Below are 9,842 nucleotides of genomic sequence, written 5' to 3'. Positions count from 1 at the left end.
TAGCATGATTGTAAAGAAAATAAAAAAAAGTAAAGAATAAAAGATAAAACTTAAAAAAGTGTTAAAAAATAAAAAAGTGGGGTAAAAGTTCAAAAGCCAAAAAATTATTTCGCTCAAAGTAAATTAAAAGAAAAGAAGTTTTGGTGTAAAAAATATACGGATTTAGTAAAAAAACATGAAACTTATCATTTAAGTAAATTCTCATTTTTCCTTAATTAATTTCAAATATATTTCTCCTTTTTTTGTATTTTGTTCACAAGCTATTAATTCTAAAACAATAATAATTATTGCTTGTCATGTAAAATAATTGACATATGTAGGATTTTGTGGGTATGACAGTGAGGATTTTGTGGATACTTTGTGGTTAATTTTTTGCCAGTGTAGGGTTCAAGAGTATCTTGACCAAATCCTTATGATTAGTGCATGTGATTCCCATAATTATTATACGTAGTACATAAATGTAATAACGGATTTCAATTACCACTATCCCTATCTTAATTAATGGGCCCTATTAGTCAAAGTATTTAGTATATGTTATAAAAGTAATCATGGACCTAACCAAATTAGGGGAAACAAGTGATTAAGTACAAAAGTTAATCACATCAACTTTGTTGTAATTAAATATTAGGGAGTACATATAATTGTTATTTAAGAAATTTAGATTATGTGAAAAGTTAGTAGAGGTTTTTTTTTTTCCTTTTAAAAATAAAATTTAATAGCTTGTAATAATTAATTAAGCAAAGATTGATTGAACATGACTTGATTCATGATAATTACTTTTTTAATTAGTTACGTTCAACTTGCTTATATATATCAGCATCATCAGATTCCATGTAGACAACATTTATAGAGGTAGTGTAGACATGCACTTTAATTAATTTGTGATGACCTAAATTATTATTGAATTTGAAAAATTAATAATATGGTTTATTGATTGTAAGGTAAATACACTTTTTTTTATTTTATTTTATGTTATTTATTTATTTATTTTGAACTCTTATATATATTTTAAACTATATGAAATAGTTTTTTTTTAAACAAAAATAATTCTTTTATTTTTTATCTCAAAATTCTATTTCTATTTTTTTTGTTGTATATATATCGTTGTTGTTGTTTTAATATTTTTATTTAAAAATTAAATTGAAATTGTAATTTTTTATTTTTCATAATAATTTAAGAATGAATATTATGATAAATAATTCTATTGACATCGAAATTTAAAAAAAATCGTGTGTAATTTAACTATTTTTTATTTGTATTTAAATTACATTATTAAAGTTAGGTGAATTAGTCCACCTATCAGCTATAAAACCTGACAGACTAATATTTTTGGCCAGTTTTGCTATTAAACTAATGTTATATCTAATTCGAGTAAGGTTGTTTCAACAGAAAAACAGGTTGAATTGGATAAAACAAAAGATAGAGTAGATATATTTAGTCATGGAACGAATTGAATATATATTTAAATGCTTGATTAGATATCAATACTAGTCTCCAAGAAGACTTACCGGTGCAAATAAATAATCACATAAATCTTCATGGTAGGGCTAAGATTGGAAAAAAGAAAAAAAGATAGGTGATGGGAAAAAGTCATAATTAAATTAATTAAAGACATTGTGGGAAATGAGCATATATAATGCATGCAAGTATGCTTGAGTATCACTCATATATAAATAAATACAAGAGGATATAATACTTCATATTATTATTGTAAAGGATATGAAGATACAATGCAACTACATAAATTATGATTAAAAGTGTATTGGTAAGGATAGTATATTTTATTGATTTTTTTATTATAAAGAATTTTTAGTTTACAGAAAGCATGAGTTCCTGACCGGAGAATAAATTTTTTAAATGGTTGGAATATTTTATTTTAAAACATGTACTAAACACATTTTAACATATATATTCTTATAATCGAATATATGATAATTTTGGTACCAAAAAAATTTGAAAATGTAGTATTATTTTTTTAAATATTAGTAATTTTTTAAAAAATCATTGCAATTAAATAGTAGGATATGAAACTGCATCAATTTCTTAAATCATCATAACACATTTTGTCGGGGTAAAAAATTACCGCGAATTCCAAAATAAAAATCGATACTTCTTTTGCTTTTGAATTCTTTTTTACTTGTAAAAGTTTATTTTGTTAAGGTCCACAAAATACTGTGACATATTAGGTAGGCACTTAATGTGTCGCATAGGACATGTCATTAAGCATGACAACCAAGAAATGATGAGCTACTGAATTTTGATCTTTCAGAGGTCCCAGATTTTTTTTCTCTTTTATTTTGTTGGGTGTGGGAAAATTTTTTGGCGAATAATAATGGGTTTTGAAAAAAAAATGTAAAAATTTTTAAAAATTAATTTGCTATTGAAAAGAAAAATATAAAATAAAATACTTTAAATTTTAAATTCTAAAAAAAACTGATTCTGTCAAACTCAAAACTTTACTCATAACAATAATTAATTTGGTTATGAGGTGTAGTACGATTGTAAAATGATTTATTCAAAACCTTTAATTGCAGTTTTGGAATGATTTCTTCCGGAAAACAATGCAACGGGTTCACCCAGCAAGGTTTTTATAAGGGTGTTCATGGATCAAATCTGGTCCGAATATTTGTGGTGTTTATCTGAATCTGATTTAAAATTTACGGATATAAATTTAATCTGCACATTAATAGAATTAAATTATAAATTTTGTGTAAATATTTGTAAATTCGATACATATAATTGCGTATCCGTAAAAATAAAGAAATAAATAAATAAATATTTTTTTATATTTTATTTTAATTAATAATTATCATATATGTTGTATTATTTTTATTTATTATTTAAAAATAATATGTTTAATATTATTTTAAAAGTAAACATATTTAAAAGAATAGAAAAATAAATTTTATTGATATTTTTTAATAAAAATAAACTTTTAAAAAAAATTTTGTATTTTGTGCATATATCCGATATCCGATATCTGATTCGATCCGCAAATATGCGAATCAGATTGGATCGAATTCAAGCTTAAAAACTGCGGATATTGAGTCCGATCCGATACGATGATTTTAGTGTGGATCGAATAGAAATTTTAGCCATATTCGATTCGATTCAATTCATGTTCACCCCTAATTTCTCAAATTTGACCGGTTCACTCCAATCACTTACTCATAGGATAAAAATTACCAACCGAGTCATTTTTTTTATTTTTTTTGGTATGTACTAGGTATTCATCAGGTCGAAAGCTTAATTACTAATTTCTTGAATACTGTAGAGATAAAGTGGGCGACCCTTCCAAACAAACAAGTTTCATTTCCATTTTTTAATAAGTACCAAACCCGAAAAAAATGATTAAGAATACATATCCTCATCCATCTATGCCAACTTGCGTTGTTCTTCGGTTTCTCTTTATTGCTTAGGCACCAAAAACAGTTTTAAAAAGTTTAGAAAAAGATGGAGCCAACAATTGAAGGTCATGGTTCCTAGTAGCCGGCGTGATTAAGGAAGCCCATTTTATTGGTTCATGTGGGCTTTTGGAAGCTAACTTTTCAGGGCCCACATTACAAATGAATATATCCCTCTTACCTTATATATATGCTGCTGATTCGCACTTAAGGTCAGAACAATAGAAAATAATAATAATAAAAAGTTGTCTTTAGGGTTTAGGGGTATAGGCAAATAGGCTAGGTTAACTTCGAACTCCAGTTCCCATTTGAATGGGACTGATTCATGCTACTTAAGAAAAGGATCAACTTTTTCGTTTTTAATTTTTTATTTCTTTTCATTTTATAGTGAGTTTAGGTTAATGCCCCCATATGCTTTTAACATTATTCGCATTTAAAGCTTTCGGCTGCTTTCACCAATTTTCTTTATTAGTTAACCAATACTTAATTTTCCCTCCTAAACCCTATAATACTTTTTAAATTTTAATTAATGCTATCTTAAATTAACACCTAATAGATCAAATTGAATTCAATTGTCAGTGTAATTTAGCACTTCATAGATTAAATATTATATCTATGTATGAGGCGCTAAATTAAAGTGATAGTGTTGAATTTAATTTGATATATCAAGTGTTTAAAGAAAAAAAATACTCATTTGTTATCATACTTCTTTTAATATTAAGAGTAAAGGATATTTTTGTCTCTGACCTTTTTTTCGCAGACATTTTTGTCTTCAAATAATGGAAAATACATTAAAACCCCTGACTCCTGAAAAATGTGGACATTTATGTCCTTCCGTTGAATTCAGTCGTTTGTACTGGATGGAAAAGGCTAAGCTGGTTGAAATGGTACTGAAGTGGCACGTAACGGAGGCCAAGTGGCATGAAGCATTTCGTAACAGGACATATAAGTTCCTAGAGACAAAAACGACACTGTTTTTGTATCCTCCCCCATTCTTTCAAAATTCTCTACCCTTTTCTTCTTCCTTCGTTCTTCTTCCCTTCCATTCTTCTTCCTCGGCCCTGCCTCCATCACCGCCGCACAGCCGCGACTCCGTCAGCCACCATCAACATCGGCGACCTCCTCCTTCCTCTCTTTTCGCGTCTTCTTTCCTTTCTCACTCCCTTACTCCCATTAGTCTCTCTCTCTTCTCACCCTCCTTCCAAGGTGAGATATACGAGGGCGAAGAAACAGAATCTGGAGAGATATACGAGGGCGAAAACGATGATATAGATGATGAGGATGGAGATGAAGTTTTTGTTGAATGAATAAATCGGAATAAACCTTTGGAAGGGATGACTTAGGGGCTGTGACAATCTCTTTCATATGAGAAGAGGAAACTTTACGCCTTAGACACTCCAACTACTCTCTCTTGCAGGAAGATGGGTTTCATGTTCATCAAGCTGAACCTTAGCACTTGATTTGAAACTTTTTACTTTACTGTAAGATTTATCCATCAAAGGCAAGAACCTTGCGAATACTTCCCAGAACTTAGCAGGTTCATGAGCTTCCCTACTCACTTTAACGGGTCCTTCCACTTTCTCATAGCGAATAATCTGACCAACAGCACCTCTGGAATCCCTTTCCATGATGGGATCACACTTCATACCAATCCAAACAAATATTGCAATGGGAATATGCTCCAAAAAAGCTCTACTGGAGTCCAATGCAAAGAGATAGGACTAAGAGGAACTGCATGCACCCTCTTCTGGCACTGCAACAACTGGCAAGCAAACCCCATATTCGGATCGACAATACCCCTTGCAGCCTTCACCAACTGAAAAGGTCAAAAATATTTTATGTGAATCTCATTGAAATTTTCACTCCTCATCAGAAGAAAAGCAACATTCCAAAAGTCAATTTCAACGGTTTTCTCGCAAAACAAACAAAAACAACATGGAAAAAAAGGGAAAAAGAGTTCACCTTTACAATTATGCAAATTGAGGACCCTCAAGCATGTGAAACCATTGGCAATGACATCGAAGTCGGAATCGGTGATGCCGTGATAGAACGACCGCGAAACGGACTGGGCAAGATCCAATTCGAGCAAGCGCGTGAATCTATCAGCCATTCTGCGAAGCCTGTGTGGACCTGGACGCGCCGCAAGCTTCTTCCTTTCGGTGCTCTGCAATTGGAGCCACCTCTTACACACCAACCCAAAAATCTCCTTATCCTTCTCGTTCTCCAACTTCGCCAGGATCGAACGAAGCTCGTCGTCAGTGAGAGTGTCATTTATGCAGAGGTTCGAGGATCCCGATCCGACACTGTTCATTATTGTTCATGCGGAGGAAAACCCTAACCCCTCGAGATTTGAGACTAATTTTTGCAGAGAGACGGCGGCACGGCAGTAGTGGGTTGCCGAGAAGGTTGTCTCGGACGAACGGTGGGTGGAAGGAGGGTAAGAAGAGAGAGAGACTAATGGGAGTAAGGGAGTGAGAAAGGGAAGAAGACGCGAAAAGAGAGGAAGAAGGAGGTCGTCGGCGTTGATGGTGGATGACGGAGGCGCGACTGTGCGGTGGTGATGGAGGCAGGGCCGAGGAAGAAGAAGGAAGGGAAGAAGAACAAAGGAAGAAGAAAAGTGTAGAGAAATTTGAAAGAATGGGGGAGGATACAAAAACGGCGTCGTTTTCGTCTCTAGTGAATTATATGTCCTGTTACGAAATACTCCATGCCACCTGGCCTCTGTTACGTGCCACCTTAGTGCCACCTCTGCCAGCTCAGCCTTTTCCGTCTAGTGCAAACGGCTAAATTCAACGGAAGGACATAAATATCTACATTTTTCAGGGGTCAGGGGCTTTAATGTATTTTCCATTGCTTGAGGATGAAAATGTTCGCGAAAAAAAAGGTTAGGGACAAAAATGTCCTTTACTCTAATATTAAAATACCAATATTTTAAAAATAACTTATAACAACTTTTTAAATTAAAAGATTTAATTTTCGCATTTACAGCTTATAGATGATACCATATTGTTCTACCCACCAAAAATAATGGTAATAAAAAATTATAAGAGAATATTAAAGTGTTTTGACATGATGTCTGGTCTCATAATCAACTTCGACAAATCAATTATAATACCAGTGAACTGTAACAACAGAGCAATAGTCAGGTTAAAAGGGATAATGAAGTGTGAGATTAAATCACTACCTATAAAATATTGAGTGAACTGTAACAACAGAGCAATAGTCAGGTTAAAAGGGATAATGAAATGTGAGATTAAATCACTACCTATAAAATATCTCAATATTTTCTTGGGAACCAATCCAAAGAGAGTATCAACTTGGAAGTCACACATTGGATAAATTAGAGAAAAAACTGAGCAACTGAAAAATAAGTTTATTGTCAAAACAGGGTGGCTAACGATTATCAAATCGGTCATCAATAAACTGCCGTGTATTTGTTGGATCTTTTTAAGATGTTGAAGACAATGACAAAAAAAACATCTTTGCAGATAATTTTTTTGAAACGAATTAGAAGAGAAAAGAACAATGCCAACAATTAAATGGAGCATAATTCAAAAGCAAAAGGAGCATAGAGGTTTAGGAGTGGGAGATTTAGAGATGAGAAATGTAGCGATGTTATTTAAGTGGTGGTGGAGATTTTCTGATGAGAATGAACCACTCTAAAAAAGATAACAAGTTCGTGTTATGATTTGGACATGAATATTCTAGTGATGGAACACAGTTGTAAGAAATCTAATGGACTGTGGAAGGATATAGTGGGGATGGTTGAAGAAAATGATATTTACAAAAATATAAATAAGGAAGAGTAGAGAATGTGTGTAGGTGATGAAAAAGACACAAAATCTTGAAAGAATGTGTGTGTAGAGGAGAAGTCACTTCATGAAAAATTTTTTAGATTGTATATAAATTCAACTGTTATTGAATACTAAGGCTTGTGAGTTAGTAATTTATGGGTCTGAAACTTCTAATGGCAAAAGAAATTCTTTGAGAGAGAAAAAGAGACGGTGAGAGAACTAGAAAATATTTTAGATTGCGTATTTTTCTATGCAGATAATAAAGACAACATGGTATGGAAACATAGTTCAAATGAAAAATATTCTGTTAAGTCATTCATTGCTTGAGACGTAGTAAACATAAGGAAGGAGCTTGTAAGGAGAAGCATCTTGAACCAAAGTGAAGCGAATTATGCATTATGTGGTGAGACAACAGAAATAATAACACACCTAATTTTTCAGTGTAAATTTTCACGTAAAATTTGGTGGTTGGCTATAAACTGAAAAAAATAAGTTGGGTAGGATCTATTGAAATAAGGGTTTGGTTTGAATGTTAGTCGAATCAAGAAGTATACGAATTGAGAAAAAATATAAGAATTATGTCGTTTTTCCTATTTTGTGGGTAGTGTGGAATTATAGGAATAACAAAAGATTTTTGAAACTAGAGTAATGTCAGGTGAGGGATTTCTAAACAAATTAAAAACCATGTTAACAATTGGGATGCTGGAAATAAGTTAAAAAGAGGTGGTAGAACTCAAAAAAGAATACCATTGATGAATGTGGGTTAAGTTGGTGGAACCGCATAATGTATAAATCGGGTACAAATATATAGGTTGTAGAAGGGTACCTAATCTTAAATGGTGAGCAAATAATGTCTTATGAGGGATCTAGTGCAAGGTAGATCAAGATGAGAGACGATAATCAAATGTTTAGATATGTCAATACAATTCTTACTAGAAGAAGCTAACTTGAAAAAAGAGAAATTTAAGATAATATTGGATAATAAACATATAGTTAGATGGTTTAAAAAACAAAAGAAAACTGCATAGGAACAAAGGCTTGTTAGGAATAGAGCTAATAGTTTAAAGAATCATTTTCAAAATGTCTCAATACATCACAAAAGTATAAATGAGTTTAAATTAAAGTACCAATAAAAATAACTTGCTATCACAAAGAAAAACAAATGAGTGCATTGGGTGTGATAACAACTGTAGTAATTTATAGTGATGAATTATAATACTAGTAGTGATATGTTATACTTTGATATATGTATTAGATTTGTTTTGATAGTTTTTTATTTGTTTTAATGTTGTTTGTTTTTGTAAGTGGCTTTTCTGTATATTGATTTATCCTTGATGACAATGCAAAAGAAAAAGACTAATATTAATGGAAGTCGATTTATTGTCTCTCTTTTTTTTAGTCGATTTATGATAAATGATCTAAAAAAAGAACATTTTAAACTGGACACAACTTATAATTAAATAGTATCATAGCTATAATTTTAAAATAAAAAATAAAAAAACAACTTTTAATTAATTAATATTAACTAATTTTTTGACAATGAAAATCCACAAGCTAAATGAAAATATCTAATACCTATAAGAGACTTTAATAATTAAATTAGTTGTATTCTAAAAGATATATATAAAGAATAGAAAAAAAATAATATACCCAAGGTGAACGTTTCACTTTGTATTTATAGTATATCTTATTAAATATAGGAGAAATTTTTACTAAATTCATGTTGAAACTAACGAAATATGCTATAAATTGAATATCTTATGGGAAGAGTTTCAAGTTCAATTGTTTTGACCATTGATCTAAATTATAAAAAATACATATAATATATATTAATTAAAATCAACGGTTAAAATAAATAGAACACTGGTGTTCTCTGTTACACTTAAAAATTTTCCTATCTTATGATTCAATTATATTCTTAAAATGCATTTGGACCAAAAGGATACCTCGGACCCAATTGGGATGCTAGATGGTAACATAGCCCACCAAACTTATAACTCAGTTTTATAACACAAACACAAAATGTTTCTTTAATTTGATGATCATGCACACACCATCAAATTTAGCTACACACAAACAAAAGATTAGAGATGATAAGTAAAGAGAACAAGGAATTATATTATTAAGGAGAAAATATATTTCTCTAATATTTTATATAAAATTAACATTCAGGAATAATTTTAACATAACTAAATAATATTAAAAATAAAATTAAATAAAACTAAATATTAGAAATATTTTTGAAAAAATTGTAAATGGTAGAGAAAGACATACATATTTTATCCTATTATTAATTAGTATGAGCCTTGACATAAGTGACCAATAATGAGGAAAGGTTGAGTTTAAGCGAGTCATGGCGGCATTTTCCAAATAGAAACATATATGAGGTTCCTTTCAAAAGCGTTGCCAATTATATATATACACTTCAACGCTTGTCTCTCTCATTTTGCATCGCGTATATATGGTTTTGGCCAATTGCCTGAGCCACAAGAAACATTCTAAGGTTCTCTACGTTTTGTTCTCTCTATTTCTCTCTTTGCATTTAATTTTGGATTTTGCAACATTTGATATTTCTAGTTTCTTATTTTGACTCGGATCGGACAAGTGGCTCTTCACATATATATGTGAATGAAGCTTTCAACAT

The sequence above is a fragment of the Arachis duranensis genome, chromosome 10, assembly GCF_000817695.3.
Source record: "Arachis duranensis cultivar V14167 chromosome 10, aradu.V14167.gnm2.J7QH, whole genome shotgun sequence".
NCBI classification, from domain to species: Eukaryota; Viridiplantae; Streptophyta; class Magnoliopsida; order Fabales; family Fabaceae; genus Arachis; species Arachis duranensis.
Note: the sequence above shows the minus strand (reverse complement) of the source record.